A 16,340-nucleotide genomic window follows, 5' to 3' on the forward strand; every position below is an offset into this window, starting at 1 on the left:
TAGCCGCTTAGGCCTGGATTTTATTTCCTTGGACCCTCCTATCCATTGATGCTCAAAGCCTTGGATCTTTTTTACCCTTGCCTTTTGGTTTTAAGGGCTATTGGCTTTTTCTGCTTGCTTTTTCTATTTCATTTATTTTTTTGCCACTTTTTTTTTGTAAGCTTTTGTTATTCACTGCTTTTTCTTGCTTTAAAAATCAATTTTATGATTTTTTAGATCATCAATAACATTTCTCTTTTTCATCATTCTTTCAAGAGCCAACAATTTTAACATTCATAAACTACAAGATAAAAAATATGCACTGTTCAAGCATTCATTCAGAAAACAAAAAGTATTATCACCACATCAATATAATTAAACTAAATTCAAGGATAAATTCGAAACTCATGTACTTCTTGTTCTTTTGTATTAAAAACATTTTTCATTCAAGAAAGGTGAAGGACTCATGGAATTATTCATAGCCTTAAGACATAGACACTAGACATTAATGATCATGTAATAAAGACACAAACATAGACAAACATGAATCTTAAAAACTGAAAAACAGAGATATAAGAGCAAGGAAGTTAAGGAATGAGTCCACCATAGTGATAGTGGCGCCTTCTCATTGAAGGACCAATGGTGTTCTTGAGCTCCTCTATGTCCCTTCCTTGCCTTTGTTGCTCCTCCCTCATAGCTCTTTGATCTTTTCTAATATCATTGAGAATGATGGAGTGCTCTTGGTGTTCCACCCTTGATTGGTTCATGTCATGACTCAATCCTTCTAGAGAAGTGTTGAGTTGTTCCCAATAGTTGTTTGGAGGAAAATGCATCCCTTGAGGCATCTCAGAGAATTCTTGATGATGAGCTTCCTCATGCGTCTCTTAAGATCCATGAATGGGCTCTCTTAAGATCTATGACAACTCCAGCTAAGTAGCATAGATGGCAAATGAGATGAGGAAAAGCTAGCCTTGCCAAGGTGGAGGGCTTTTCGGCTACTTTGTAGAGTTCTAGAGAGATGACTTCATGAACTTCTACTTCCTCTCCAATCAATGATGTTATGGATCATGATGGCCCGATCCATTGTTACTTCAGATCGGTTGCTAGTAGGAATGATGGAGCGTTGGATGAACTCCAACCATCCTCTAGCCACAGGCTTAAGGTCCAGTCTTCTTAATTGAACCGGCTTGCCTTTTGAGTCTCTTTTCCATTGAGCTCCTTCCACACATATGTCCATGAGGACTTGGTCCAACCTTTGATCAAAGTTGACCCTTCTAGTGTAGGGGGTGCATCTTCTTGCATCATAGGCAAGTTGAATTCCAACCTTACATTTTTCGGACTGAAATCTAAGCATTTCCCCCGAACCATTTGATCGGGGGAAAACTTGTCTCTCAACAAATCTCCATTCGGCAAGTGTACCGAATTTGTCGTCAAGTAAAAACTCACAATAGAGTGAGGTCGAATCCCACAGGGATTGATTGATCAAGCAACTTTAATTAGAGGAATGTTCTAGTTGAGCGAATCCATGAATAGAGTTGATACTTGCAGAAAATAAAACAGCGGGAAAGTAAACGACTGAAAGTAAATTGCATAATTGTAATTGGGAATGGGGGAATTGCTCATAAAAGTAAATTGCAGAAATTAAAGAGAATGGGTAAGATCAGAAATGGGGAGTTCATTGGGCTCAGGAGATGTTGCATTCTCTGGATCAATTTCATTCTCATCTCTTCCTCAATCAATGCACTCATTGATCTCCTTGGCAATCTTAAGTGATTGAACAACAATTTCTTGTGGTTCAATCTCTCAAATCTTGATCAATAGCCAATTCCTTGGTCAATTGCTCATGAGAAGAGATGAAGTATGGTCACTGATTATACCACATGCATTTCCCAAATCAAGTGTTGAGAGGGTTATAGCCACATACCCATCCACACCCAATTTGGTCCAGCATGAGAAAGCATTTCTAGCTGATCTTTTCATTCCTCTTTCAAGGTTCCGAAGAGATCCAAGTTTGAATAGATTCTTTTCCAAGATAACTATCCAATTGGATGAAGATCGAAAGCTTTCAAGTAAAATCAAGAGAAAAGATAGAAGAAGAATAATGAAAACTAGTATTGATCCATCGAATTACAACAGAGCTCCCTAACCCAATGAAAGGGGTTTAGTTGTTCATAGCTCTAGAAATCAAAATCAAAGATGGAGAATACATGATAAAGCTAGAAGTGCAGAGAAAGTAAAATACAAAGAGTAGTTCTATTTCCTAGCTCTCCGTCCGTTCTCCAAATAATTCAAAGCTACTCCTATATATACTACTCTTCTCAACTTCTAGTTGGCTCTTCAAGTCTTGGGCCTTTGGATCTTAAGTTTGAAGCAGTTCCTTTCTTCATTTGGGCTTGGCTTTACTTGCAGAGAGAAAGTGTGAAGTGGGTAGAGACTTCAGCTCAAGTCGTTAGGGGTGTTTAACATTTAGTGAAAGTATAAGTTTGAGAACGTTAGTGACACTTAACATTGTCACTAACGTTCCAATGCACCCCTTAGCCTCACGTTAAAGCCCACGTTAACTAGGTTAACGTGGCTTCTAACGTGGCTTTTGCCAACCTTCGAGAACGTTAGTGACACTCAACATTGTCACTAACGTTCTAGTGTGACCCTTCTTGCTTCACGTTAATGCCCACGTTAACTAAGTTAACGTGGCTTCTAACGTGGCTTTTGCCAACCTTCGAGAGCGTTAGTGACACTCAACATTGTCACTAACGTTCAAATGTGCCCATAGGTCACACGTTAGAGTCCACGTTAACTAGGTTAACGTGGCTTCTAACGTGGCCACTCTTAGCCATCCCAACGTTAGTGACAATGTTGAGTGTCACTAACGTTGGCCCATCATTCATTCCTCATCGTTAGCTTCCACGTTAACCAAGTTAACGGGGAAGTTAACGTAGCTCTTGGGGTTTGTGTGGTTGCTTCAATGTTAGTGACAATGTTGAGTGTCACTAACGTTGTCGACAACTCTTCATCTCCTATGTTAGCTCCTACGTTAACCAAGTTAACGTGGTACTTTGCACCTTAGGCCAACGTTAGTGACAATGTTGAGTGTCACTAACGTTGGCTTCTCTTCCCCCTTTAACGTTAGAGGCCACGTTAACTAGGTTAACGTGGCTCCTAACGTGGCCATTTGTGAGCAATTGCCAACGTTAGTGACAATGTTAAGTGTCACTAACGTTGGCTCAACTTCTCTTCTCCACGTTTGAGTTCACGTTAACTTAGTTAACGTGACTCCTTAATGTGGCATTGATGGCTTTTGAGAGTGTTATTGGCAATCACTTTTCTCCTTAGCCTTGCAAGTTACTCCCATTCTTTGCTTCCTTTGTTCCTGAAATCAAGCAATAAGGTGCATCAAAGTTCTAATCCAAGTCATGGGGGATGCAATATCAATTTTGTCATTAAAATCATGCAAAATCCTCATGAAATCATGTGAAATGCACAATGCATGCTTGAATCAGGATGTAAATGATTTTCTACCCAAAACTAGCTTATTTCCTAAGAAAATGCAATGAAACTACCTAAAAACAGTAAAGAAAAGGTCAGTGAAACTGGCCAAAATGCCCTTGCATCACAACACCAAACTTAAAGCAAGTACTGGAACAAGAGAATGATGAATGTAATCTCTAGAGAAATGAGTCATTCTTGTGGAAGTCATATTACTGATTTTATGGTGGTTTCATGCATAGCAACTTAGGTTCATTCCACTGCTGGCTTTCAGACCTTTATCATCTCCTAAAATACTCACTTTGTTATATCCCATGAGACCTTTATTTATTGATCCTTTTATTGTTATTTCAAGGGTTGTTTGTGTTCTTCAGGCTAAGTGCTCTGTAAGGGGGCAACTCTTTAAGATAAGCTTTCAGCCAACACTCCCGAACCAGTTGGTTCAAGGTGCTAGGTGTTGAAACACCCCTAAGGACTTACTCCCTCAAATCTCTCCCCCATACATACACACCACAGGCATCTGGTTCATTTATTTTCTTCCTTAAGACCTTGGTGTCCAACACCTCTTTGGGTTACTAAGTGTTATGTAGTGAGGGTTACTCTTGATAGTGGATTTTCAGCTGATAATCTCGGGTTAGTTAACCCAAGTTACCAAGTGATAAAGCACCCCTAAGAGCTTATTCATCCAAGTAGATCCCCCACACAGGAGCACCACAGACACATGTCTTAAGATAAACCATTGGTGCCTAGCCTTATTGCTTATTCTTTGTCTTTTGTTTTTCACTTCCATTGTTCTTTCCCTTTTCTCTTATTAGGATCTTGTTGTTATCTTAGTCTCATGGGTATATCAAAAGTAAAGTATTCAGGATAGATAGTTGTCATCCTAACCTTGTGGTTGAACCAACTTAGCTAACTTATGATTACACCACAACCTCATGCACTGACTCCACATTAAAAACTCCTCTCTGGTCTTTTGTAAACACTCATTCTCTTTTTCATTTGATTCTAAGGGAACAAACATACAAATAAGTAAATGAAAGATGCAGTGACACTTAAAACCAGAATCACAGACCATGCTCAACAACAAGGTAGAGTTTAAAAACATGTTTAGACTCATGATGACATGTCATCATATACCTATTTTTCTATGCTTTTCATACAAGAAATTGATAATTTGTGCTTAAATATTGAATGCTTTTGTACTTAAATGATATATTTTCTTGATATTTTAATTTTATAAATCTTGTAGGAAATAAGAAGAAAAAGAAGCAAAGAAGCACAAAAAAAGGAGAAAAAAAGAGCTTTGGGACACACTTTGAAGTTGGAGCACACTTTGGAGCCTTAGGCCATGCTTTTAAAAGCGTGGCCCATGACCAAATCAAAGAAGAAAACAACCAGCACGCACACTGCCCTGCCCTTGCCAAGGGCAGGGCAGAAACATGATGAAACAAAGTGAGGTTGGAGCAAATTTTCGCTAAGTTAAAATCTGGCCGCTCACAACATGACCATGCCTACTTCAAAGGGCTATAACTTGAGCTACAGACGTCCGATTGATGTGCTTCCAGTTGCGTTGGAAAGATGACATTCAGAGCTTTCCAACGATATATAGCAATTCATATTTGGGGTAAAATTGAGGCAGGAACGAAAGGCATCTTTAAGGGCCAAAAATAAGCGAAAATAAACCAAGTGCTTCCACCAAGGCTCGAAGCTGGAGCCTCACTCCAAAACAAAGTAGCGCTCAATTTTCTGCCCTACCCTCTTGGAGAGCAGGGCAATGTCGTGCTCTTCATGGAAAATCAAGGAAAATTGCTCCCCCAATTGCTTGCCAATAGAATCGAACACAACACCATGAGGAAGCAAGAAACTAGGCCTTACTTTGGTGCAAGAAAACCAAGGAAAAGAAGTAGCGTGTGCATCCACCAAGTTTCAAACTTGGAACCTCACTTTTGGAAACACTGCCCTGCCCTCCGCGAGGGCAGGGCAGCATCTTGTGGTGCACAGCCAGCACACTAGATTGGCGCACCAAGGAAGCTTCGGCAGCATCAGCACGCACGCATGGGCATCATTCTGGCGCACCAAAAAACTCTGCCCTGCCCTCTACAAGGGCAGGGCAGCATCCTGCAGCACCAACACGCACGCACCAAGGGACGCATGCACCATTTTCTGCCCTGCCCTCCACAAGGGCAGGGCAGCCTCCTGGGAGCAACATATGGGCCAAAATTCAATTTAATTCAATTCCTCACCAAATTGAATCAAAGCCAACCAAACCCATTTCTCCTTAAATTCAAAGCAAGCAAAGCCCACATCATCACTCAAAGGCACATGGATCAATTAAATTAGGATTTTTATTTTTGTAATTTGTTTTAATTTCATTTTCAATTTTTATTTTGTAAAGCCTATATAAAGGCATCAATTAGAGCTCCGAAAAGGAGGTTGGCTCCAATAGGGAGCATTAGGAATAGATAGCTCTCTCCTTTAAGTTTTCTTTTTCTGCTTTAAATCTTGGGTAGAGAATTGAAGAAATTCTATTTCAATCTCACCTTGAGATCTCTTGTTTACTTTTTCTGCATAATTGAAATTCACATACTGTTTCATCTTCTCTTTAATTCTGCAATTCATTTTTCTTCTTTATGCTGCAAACTGTTCTTGTTGAATCAAGGAAGGATTTGAGATCTAGACTTGTTATCTAGTCTCTTCTACTCCTGAGATCTTGAACCCAATTTTTTAATTGTTGCAACTTAAGCACTTGTTTTGCTGCAAATTAAGCACCAGTATTTCTCTGTTTACTCTTCAAGGCATTTTTACTTTTCTTTTAAGATCTAGTTCCATTGAATCAATCCTTTACTCTTCTACTTGTTGCAATTTATTTTTCCTTGATTAATTTCTGCAATCCCACATCCCTGACCCATTTAAGATTCAAGCAGTTTACATTTCTTGTCATTTAAGTTTCTACAATTTACATTGCTTGTTCTTTAAGCTTCGTGTCTATTTACATTCTGCAATTTAAGTTCACTGCTATTTACATTTTGCTGCCACAATTCTCACTCACAAATGTTAGCTTGACTAAACTAATCACCCACTAAAGTTGCTTGATCCATCAATCCCTGTGGGATCGACCTCACTCTTGTTAGTTATTACTACTTGATGGGACCCGGTACACTTGCCGGTTGGATTTGTGTGTTGGAAATTCGTTTTTCCGCAAAAACACCATCAAGTTTTTGGCGCCGTTGCCGGGGATTGGTTAGATCAACAATGATTAAGTGGGTGAGAAGTCTAGATCAAGCATTTTTTTGTTTTTGTTCTCTGTTTTAAATTGATAGCAAGATGTTTGAGTTATTGCCTCACTAAGAAATTCTATCTCTGTGACATGAATTTCAAATTTCATTGATGTTTACAAAATACAAATGGAGTTCAACTCATCTTATGGTCAAACAAAATTTTATGGGATATCACCCACCATCACCGATCTCTAATGGTGTTTGGGAATATCACCAAGAAAATACAAATTCTAAGCACTCCAGTCCATGGAGATTTGCTTCACAGACACAAGATGAGCAAGAAAACCATATGGGATATTTCTCTCCACCACAAAATGATGCAAGTCATAATTCCAATGGTGGCTGGGAAAAAATTCTAATGCTCCATATGATATTCATCCAAAGATATCATCACTTGACCATGCTTCAACAAAAAGCCCCTTTCAAAACTTACCACTCACACAAACTTCCAATAGCCAAAGAATCTCAAAGCTTGAGTCCATGCTCAAAAGATTTGCGGAGGAGAAAGAGAAGTACCAGAAAGAACAAGAGAACTCCCTCAAAAATATGGAAGTGCAGTTAGGCCAATTGTCGAAAGCATGGAAGGAGAAAATGGAAAAACAAAAACAAAAAGTCCCTATATCAAGTGAAATTGCAAAGAAGGAAGATGTGGTGGAAACATTTGAACCTAAAACTGCACTTGAGATGACAAGAGAACCTGAACACTCACAACCTCCTCAAACTCCCCTGGACCAAAGATGCTCAACACTGATCGAAAAATATGAAGAGGAGATGAAGAAAGCTTGGGAATATCAACAAACCTCTTCCATGAAAGAGCTATTAAAGCAAATGTTGAGTGTAAAAGAGGAAGTGGAAGAACAAGCTAGTGAGGAGGATAATCAAGAACGTCCAAACTCAAGGGAAACAGAGAGGCACATGAAGGACAAGCTCATTGAACCACCAATTCAAAAGGCTCTGGATGAAGATCAAACTCCAAAAATCACACAGCAACCAATTCATGAATCCAAAGAAGTGAAGGCAACTAACAAGAGCACCAATCCTGTCCCTGATCCAGCAAGCAAGATCAATCAAGCCAATTGCAAAAGGAAGCTTGCTGAGGAAAGGCCAAGATAAGGGACACTAGCTGAATCTTTTCCTCCTTTGAGGTCATTCCTCTTAACAAACTGGAAGAAGAGGAAGAAAGTGAAGAACAATATGTCAAGCTAATGACACTAAAAGAGCACTTGTTGGGAGGTAACCCAACCGTAGGTACATTTCTTATCCATGCTTTGTTTAAATTTCAATAAATTGGCATATGGTTACATTCTAAGTTTGGTGTTGCCATGCAACACATTGTTTTCAATCTTTTTGGATGATTGCATCAAATCAAAAAAATGAAAGTGACACACCAAGATTCTAAGTTTGGTGTGCCACCTATTTTTCTATGCAAATCATTCAGCAACACCACTTGTCTGCATAACCATAATGTCTTTGCAGTGTTAATTTTCTTTTGGTTTGATATTTTGTTATTCTGTTTACTTTAGTTAATTCTTTGTTTTTAATGCTTTCATTTTAGTTTGCTTATTTACTGTGTTTGTTAATACATTACCAAGAGAGCTTTATTAATGACAGATTCTTAGCTTGGTGATTGTACTTAATAAATAACAGTTTCATTTGCTTAGTTTTAATTCAAATAAGTGGACATAGGATTGCATTCTAAGTTTGGTGTTGATATGCAACACAATTTGCTTCAAATCTTTACTGGATACTTGCATTGATTCCAAGTGAAAGTGTCACACTAAGTTTGGTGTGCCACTTATCTTTTATGCAATGTATTGTGCTCACCTTCTTAAGTTTGCAATCACAATGTCTCTGTCTCTTGTGCCTTGATTATTATCTTTAATTTTGCTCGCTTAAAACACATGTGCTACAAACATTTCATTGTGTAAGACATTCATGATCCATCTTAGCCCCATAGCCATTGTTTTGATTGTTGCTTGAGGATAAGCAAGCATTCTGAGTTGGTATGGGAAGGAGAAGAATGGGAGGAAAATGACAACAATAGAGAAGAAGAATTGCAAGGTTGTAAAGTTCCTTTTCCTCTCATTTATTTCCAGCACTTTAAATTGCATAATTGTCTTTATATTTTCTGTATACATGTATGGTACGACTAAGCATAGCTTGAATTTGATTTGAAATATGTTGTTGTGACATTATGACTACCAACTTGAGCTTTGTGAATTCAAAAGCAATAAAGCATCATGATCATAAACAAACAAGGAATTAAAGAAGATTTTAGCATGTGCATACAAGTATTGGAAAGCTAGTATGATTAATTGTTGCTCAATTGCATTGGATTTTATTTAATTGAAGTTTCTCATCTAGTACATTTTGTGAAATCTTTTGAAATCATGAAAACCTTGAAGAAGCAAATACAATTAAAGCAAGAAAAGAAAAAGGGAAGGAATGAGATAGCTGAAGGCTCTGAGTACCAATGGCAATTTATTTGCTAAGTGCTTGTGGTGTTTATGTATCAAGCCAAATGCTTGAAAACAAAACACTTAGAAGTCAAGGCTAGGCTCAAGTGCAAAATCACTCCCTCAAAGCTCAAGGCTTTGAGCATCAATGATTAGAGAGTCAAGAAAAGAAAAGAAAAATGAGCTTAATGAAGTCCTCTAATTAAATGCTTGTGGTGCTTATGTATCAAGTGGTAATACTTGAAAACAAAGCATTTAGAAGTCGTAGCTTTGTTATTAACTCATGAGGCAAAGCACCCAAAAGGAGAAGCTAAAAAAAAATCAAAAGCTTGTTTCAAGGAAGAATTACAAGGAAAATATTTCATAAAATGAGCTAGATAGAAGCATCAATAATTTATATTTCTTTTGTGATTGTAGCATACTTAGAAAACTAGCTTACCATGAACATTGAGTTGCTATTCTTCTTACCTTGGATTGTCAATCTTTATTGCATGATTCTTTTCTTGCTTGGGGACAAGCAAGGTTTAAGTTTGGTGTTGTGATGACATGTCATCATATACCTATTTTTCTATGCTTTTCATACAAGAAATTGATAATTTGTGCTTAAATATTGAATGCTTTTGTACTTAAATGATATATTTTCTTGATATTTTAATTTTATAAATCTTGTAGGAAATAAGAAGAAAAAGAAGCAAAGAAGCATAAAAAAGGAGAAAAAAAGAGCTTTGGGACACACTTTGAAGTTGGAGCACACTTTGGAGCCTTAGGCCACGCTTTTAAAAGCGTGGCCCATGACCAAATCAAAGGAGAAAACAACCAGCACGGACACTGCCCTGCCCTTGCCAAGGGCAGGGCAGAATCATGATGAAACAAAGTGAGGTTGGAGCAAATTTTCGGTAAGTTAAAATCTGGCCGCTCACAGCATGACCATGCCTACTTCAAAGGGCTATAACTTGAGCTACAGACGTCCGATTGATGTGCTTTCAGTTGCGTTGGAAAGCTGACATTCAGAGCTTTCCAACGATATATAGTAATTCATATTTGGGGTACAATTGTGGCAGGAACGAAAGGCATCTTTAAGGGCCAAAAATAAGCGAAAATAAACCAAGTGCTTCCACCAAGGCTCGAAGCTGGAGCCTCACTCCAAAACAAAGTAGCGCTCAATTTTCTGCCCTGCCCTCTTGGAGAGCAGGGAAATGTCGTGCTCTTCATGGAAAATCAAGGAAAATTGCTCCCCCAATTGCTTGCCACAAGAATCGAACACAGCACCATGAGGAAGCAAGAAACTAGGCCTTACTTTGGTGCAAGAAAACCAAGGAAAAGAAGTAGCGTGTGCATCCACCAAGTTTCGAACTTGGAACTTCACTTTTGGAAACACTGCCCTGCCCTCCGCGAGGGCAGGGCAGCATCTTGTGGTGCACGGCCAGCACACCAGATTGGCGCACCAAGGAAGCTTCGGCAGCATCAGCACGCACGCACGGGCATCATTCTGGCGCACCAAAAAACTCTGCCCTGCCCTCCACAAGGGCAGGGCAGCATCCTGCAGCACCAACACGCACGCACCAAGGGACGCATGCACCATTTTTTGCCCTGCCCTCCACAAGGGCAGGGCAGCCTCCTGGGAGCAACATATGGGCCAAAATTCAATTTAATTCAATTCCTCACCAAATTGAATCAAAGCTAACCAAACCCATTTCTCCTCAAATTCAAAGCAAGCAAAGCCCATCATCACTCAAAGGCACATGGATCAATTAAATTAGGATTTTCATTTTTGTAATTTGTTTTAATTTCATTTTCAATTTTTATTTTGTAAAGCCTATATAAAGGCATCAATTAGAGCTCGGAAAAGGAGGTTGGCTCCAATAGGGAGCATTAGGAATAGATAGCTCTCTCCTTTAAGTTTTCTTTTCTGCTTTAAATCTTGGATAGAGAATTAAAGAAATTCTGTTTCAATCTCACCTTGAGATCTCTTGTTTACTTTTTCTGCATAATTGAAATTCACATACTGTTTCATCTTCTCTTTAATTCTGCAATTCATTTTTCTTCTTTATGCTGCAAACTGTTCTTGTTGAATCAAGGAAGGATTTGAGATCTAGACTTGTTATCTAGTCTCTTCTACTCCTGAGATCTTGAACCCAATTTTTTAATTGCTGCAACTTAAGCACTTGTTTTGCTGCAAATTAAGCACCAGTGTTTCTCTGTTTACTCTTCAAGGCATTTTTACTTTTCTGTTAAGATCTAGTTCCATTGAATCAATCCTCTACTCTTCTACTTGTTGCAATTTATTTTTCCTTGATTAATTTCTGCAATCCCACATCCCTGACCCATTTAAGATTCAAGCAATTTACATTTCTTGTCATTTAAGTTTCTACAATTTACATTGCTTGTTCTTTAAGCTTCCTGCCTATTTACATTCTGCAATTTAAGTTCACTGCTATTTACATTCTGCTACCACAATTCTCACTCACAAATGTTAGCTTGACTAAACTAATCACCCACTAAAGTTGCTTGATCCATCAATCCCTGTGGGATCGACCTCACTCTTGTGAGTTATTACTACTTGATGCGACCCGGTACACTTGCCGGTTGGATTTGTGTGTTGGAAATTCGTTTTTCCGCAAAAACACCATCAACTCACTGGTAACCATTAATCAAGATTGCATTTGGGCTTCCAATGTTCAAACTGTAAATACATGAAATTAAGTGACAATACAACCTTCAGATGACAACTTCTAATCGCCTTCTTTTTGTCCTCCTCCTGCTCTTTGCTTCCTCACTTCCTTGAGTGAAGGTGCACCATAAAATTCCTGTAAAGTTATTGGAAGTTGCTTGTTCCCACAGCACTTTGAGAAATAGTTAGCTTGCATGTGCATGTGTCTTATGAACTTGATTTGGTGTGTGAACACCAGACTTAGTTCCTTGCTTAGTACACAATCTTGCATATATGCTGACAAACTCATATCTTGTTGTTAACAAAACAATTATTACTAAAGTCTAACCACATCTAAGTGGTTTCCCTCGATTGGTTAGAGCTAGCAATGCGTTTTGGGAGCGGGTGTAATTCTAAGTAAATGTCCTTTTGGTGGAACACCAAACTTAGCTCCTTGCAATACAGGGGAAACAACTTGTGATCTTTATTGAAATGAAGATAAAAATGAACTACCTGAGGTTGGGTTGCCCCCTAACAAAGCGCTTTTTTATCGTCGCTAGCTCGACGAGTCCTCACTTACTTGAGATGGTATTTCATCCTGGGGTTTTCCCCCATGCTGCCCAGATAATGCTTGAGTCTTTGTCCATTCACTGTAAAAGTCCTTTCTAAAACTTCATCCATGACTTCTACGTGTTCATACGGTGAGACCTTTGTGACAAGAAAGGGTCCGGACCACCTTGATTTGAGTTTTCCTGGGAACAGTCTTAGTTTGGAATTGTATAAGAGCACTCGCTGCCCCCTTTCGAAACTCCTGGGTGCAAGATGTGAGTCATATCTTCTCTTTGCCTTCTCCTTATACATCTTGGTATTTTCATAGGCTTGTGACCTGAATTCCTCCATCTCTTGCAGCTGTAAGATTCTCTTTGCACCAGCAGCAATGCTGTCAAAATTTAGTATCTTGATAGCCCATAGAGCCTTGTGTTCTACCTCCAGTGGTAAGTGACAAGCTTTACCATACACCAGCTGATATGGGGACATTCCAAGTGGTGTTTTGAATGCTGTTCTGTACGCCCAAAGAGCATCATCAAACTTCTTTGACCAATCCTTTCTTGATGCACCCACAGTCTTTTCCAGAATCCTCTTTAGTTCTCTGTTGGATATCTCAGTTTGTCCACTTGTTTGGGGGTGGTAAGGTGTGGCTACCTTGTGTTTTACCCCATATCGTAGGAGAAGAGCCTCTAATGGTCTGTTACAAAAATGGCTCCCTCCATCACTGATGAGGGCTCTTGGGACTCCAAACCGGCTAAAGATATTCTTCCTGAGGAAGTTCATAACCACCTTGTTATCATTTGTTGGAGTTGTAATCGCCTCTACCCACTTAGAGACATAATCCACAGCTACTAAGATGTACTTGTTTGCATATGAAGTTGGAAACGGCCCCATAAAATCTATTCCCAACACATCAAATAATTCCAGCTCTAAGATGAAATTTTGTAGCATGGCATTTCTTTTGGGCAAGTTTCCAGCTCTTTGGCATTCATTGCAGCTTTTTACCAGTTCCTTGGCGTCCTTGAAAAGGGTCGGCCAAAAGAACCCACTTTGTAGAACCTTTGCTGCAGTTCTGTCCCCTCCAAAGTGGCCTCCATAACTTGAGCTATGGCAATTCCATAGGACCTCTCGTCCTTCTTCTTCCGAAACACATCTTCTGAGGACTCCATCTGAACACTTCTTGAAGAGATATGGCTCGTCCCAGACAAAGTATTTTGCATCATTCATGAGCTTTCTTTTCTGATGTTTATGTATCTCTAGTGGTAAAGCCCCAGTTGCCTTGAAGTTGGCTATGTCTGCAAACCATGGAGCCTTGTGAACTACCATCAATTGCTCATCAGGGAAGAGCTCGTTCACATGAGTATCATGTGCCCCACCTTCATCCTGAGGGATTCTGGAGATGTGATCTGCTACCTTATTCTCCACTCCTTTCTTGTCTCTGATTTCAATATCAAATTCCTGCAACAATAAGATCTATCTTATTAGTCTCAGTTTTGATTCTTGCTTAGCAAACAAATATTTAAGTGCTGTGTGATCTGTGAAAACAATCACTTTTGCACCAATGAGGTACGATCTAAACTTGTCAAATGCGAAAACTATTGCCAGCAGTTCCTTTTCGGTTGTGGTATAATTTCTTTGAGCATCATTAAGGACCTTGCTGGCATAGTATATCACATGGACTAAGTTGTCTTTCCTCTGTCCTAACACTGCCCCTATTGCAAAATCAGATGCATCACACATCAGTTCAAATGGTAAGTTCCAGTTAGGTGGGGAAATGATAGGTGCAGATGATAATCTCATTTTCAAGTTTTCAAAAGCTAACATGCATGTTTCATCGAAGACAAATGGTGTATCAGATACAAGGAGATTGCTTAAGGGCTTGGCTATCTTTGAAAAATCTTTAATAAACCTTCTGTAAAAACCAGCATGCCCTAAAAAGCTCCTAATTGCCTTGACATCACTGGGTGGAGGAAGTTTTTCAATGAGTTCCACTTTGGCTCTGTCCACCTTAATGCCTTGGTTAGAGACCTTATGACCAAGGACTATTCCTCCTGTCACCATGAAGTGACATTTATCCCAGTTCAAGACAAGGTTGGTCTCTTGGCATCTTTTCAATACCATGGCAAGGTGATGTAGGCAGCTAGGAAAAGAATCTCCAAATATTGAGAAGTCATCCATAAAGATTTCGATGAATTTCTCTATCATGTCTGTGAAGATAGAAAGCATGCAGCGTTAGAAAGTTGCAGGAGCATTACATAGCCCAAATGGCATTCGCCTGTAGGCAAACACTCCATATGGGCAAGTGAATGAGGTTTTCTCTTGGTCTCTAGGATCAACCACTATTTGGTTATATCCCGAATAACCATCAAGAAAACAATAATATGCGTGGCCTGCAAGTCGTTCCAACATCTGATCCATGAATGGAAGGGGGAAATGATCTTTTCGTGTAGCTTCATTAAGTTTTCTGTAGTCTATGCACATCCGCCATCCAGTGACCGTCCTTGTAGGGATTAATTCGTTCTTCTCATTTGGAACTATAGTGATTCCTCCCTTCTTTGGGACAACATGTACAGGGCTGACCCATGGGATGTCTGAGATAGGGTAGATCACCCCTCCCTGCCATAACTTCATAACTTCTTTCTGCACCACCTCTTTCATGATTAGGTTCAGCCTCCTTTGAGATTGAATGGACGGTTTGGCATCCTCTTCTAGCAGTATCTTATGCATGCATATGGTTGAACTAATTCCTTTTAAGTCAGCAAGAGTCCATCCAATGGCATCCTTGTGCTTCCTCAATACTTGGATTAGTTCATCCTCTTGATTCTGGCTGAGGGATGAGCTTATGATCACTGGGTAACTTTCATTTTCTCCTAAGTATGCATATTTAAGAGTAGGTGGCAGTGCCTTGAGCTCAAGTTTGGGTGCTTCTGACTTTTGGTTCTCTGCTTTTGGTGCTTCTTGTATACGAATTTCTGCTGTTCCCACCTCTTCACTTGATTCATACTCCTCTTCCATGACTCTCTCTGGCTCTTCTGGTCCTTCATCTTCGAAGCTCTCCTGCACTTCTTCCTCAAGTGCATCTAATCTCATGCATTCCCCGAATTGTTCTGGTGGGTAACTCATGGCCTTGAATACATTGAATGTCAACTTCTCATTGTGTAATCTTAAGGTAAGATCACCTTTTTGGACATCAATGACAGCTCCAGCAGTGGCCAGGAAGGGTCTTCCCAGGATAATGGAGGCCTTGGCTTCCTCCTGCATGTCCAACACTACAAAATCGGCTGGAAATATGAAGTCTCCCACCTTCACCAACAAATCCTCTACTATGCCGTGAGGGAACTTGAATGATCGGTCTGCCAATTGTAAGGCCATTTTTGTTGGTTTAGCCTCCTTGATCTTCATCCTCCTCATCATGGCTACTGACATCAAATTGATGCTGGCTCCTAAGTCACAGAGACCCTTCTCTACTGTGATCTCACCTATGACACAGGGGATCTGAAAACTCCCTGGATCCTTTAATTTCTGGGGTAATTTGTGTTGAATGATAGCACTACATTCTTCGGTCAGTATCACAATTTAGTTGTTCTTCCAGCTTCTCTTCTTAGTCATGAACTCCTTTAAAAACTTGGCATATAGAGGCATTTTGTTCTATTGCTTCAGCAAAGGGTATGTTGATTTGTAGCTTTTTGAAGATTTCTAAAAATCTCAAAAACTGGTTGTCATCTCCATTTTTCTTCAATTGCTGAGGGTATGGAACTCTCGAGACATCCGGCTTCAGCTTCCCTTCTTCTTTTTGCACTTTAGAAGTTGTGGCTTGATTTCCATCTTGCTTTTCTCCTTCGTCAATTGAGTCTTCTTCTAGTGTCTTCTGGTCAAATTCCTTCAGTTCCTTCCCACTCCTAAGAGTGATAGCTTGACACTCCTCTTTTTTGCTTTGGTTGT

The sequence above is a fragment of the Arachis hypogaea genome, chromosome 6, assembly GCF_003086295.3.
Source record: "Arachis hypogaea cultivar Tifrunner chromosome 6, arahy.Tifrunner.gnm2.J5K5, whole genome shotgun sequence".
NCBI lineage: Eukaryota > Viridiplantae > Streptophyta > Magnoliopsida > Fabales > Fabaceae > Arachis > Arachis hypogaea.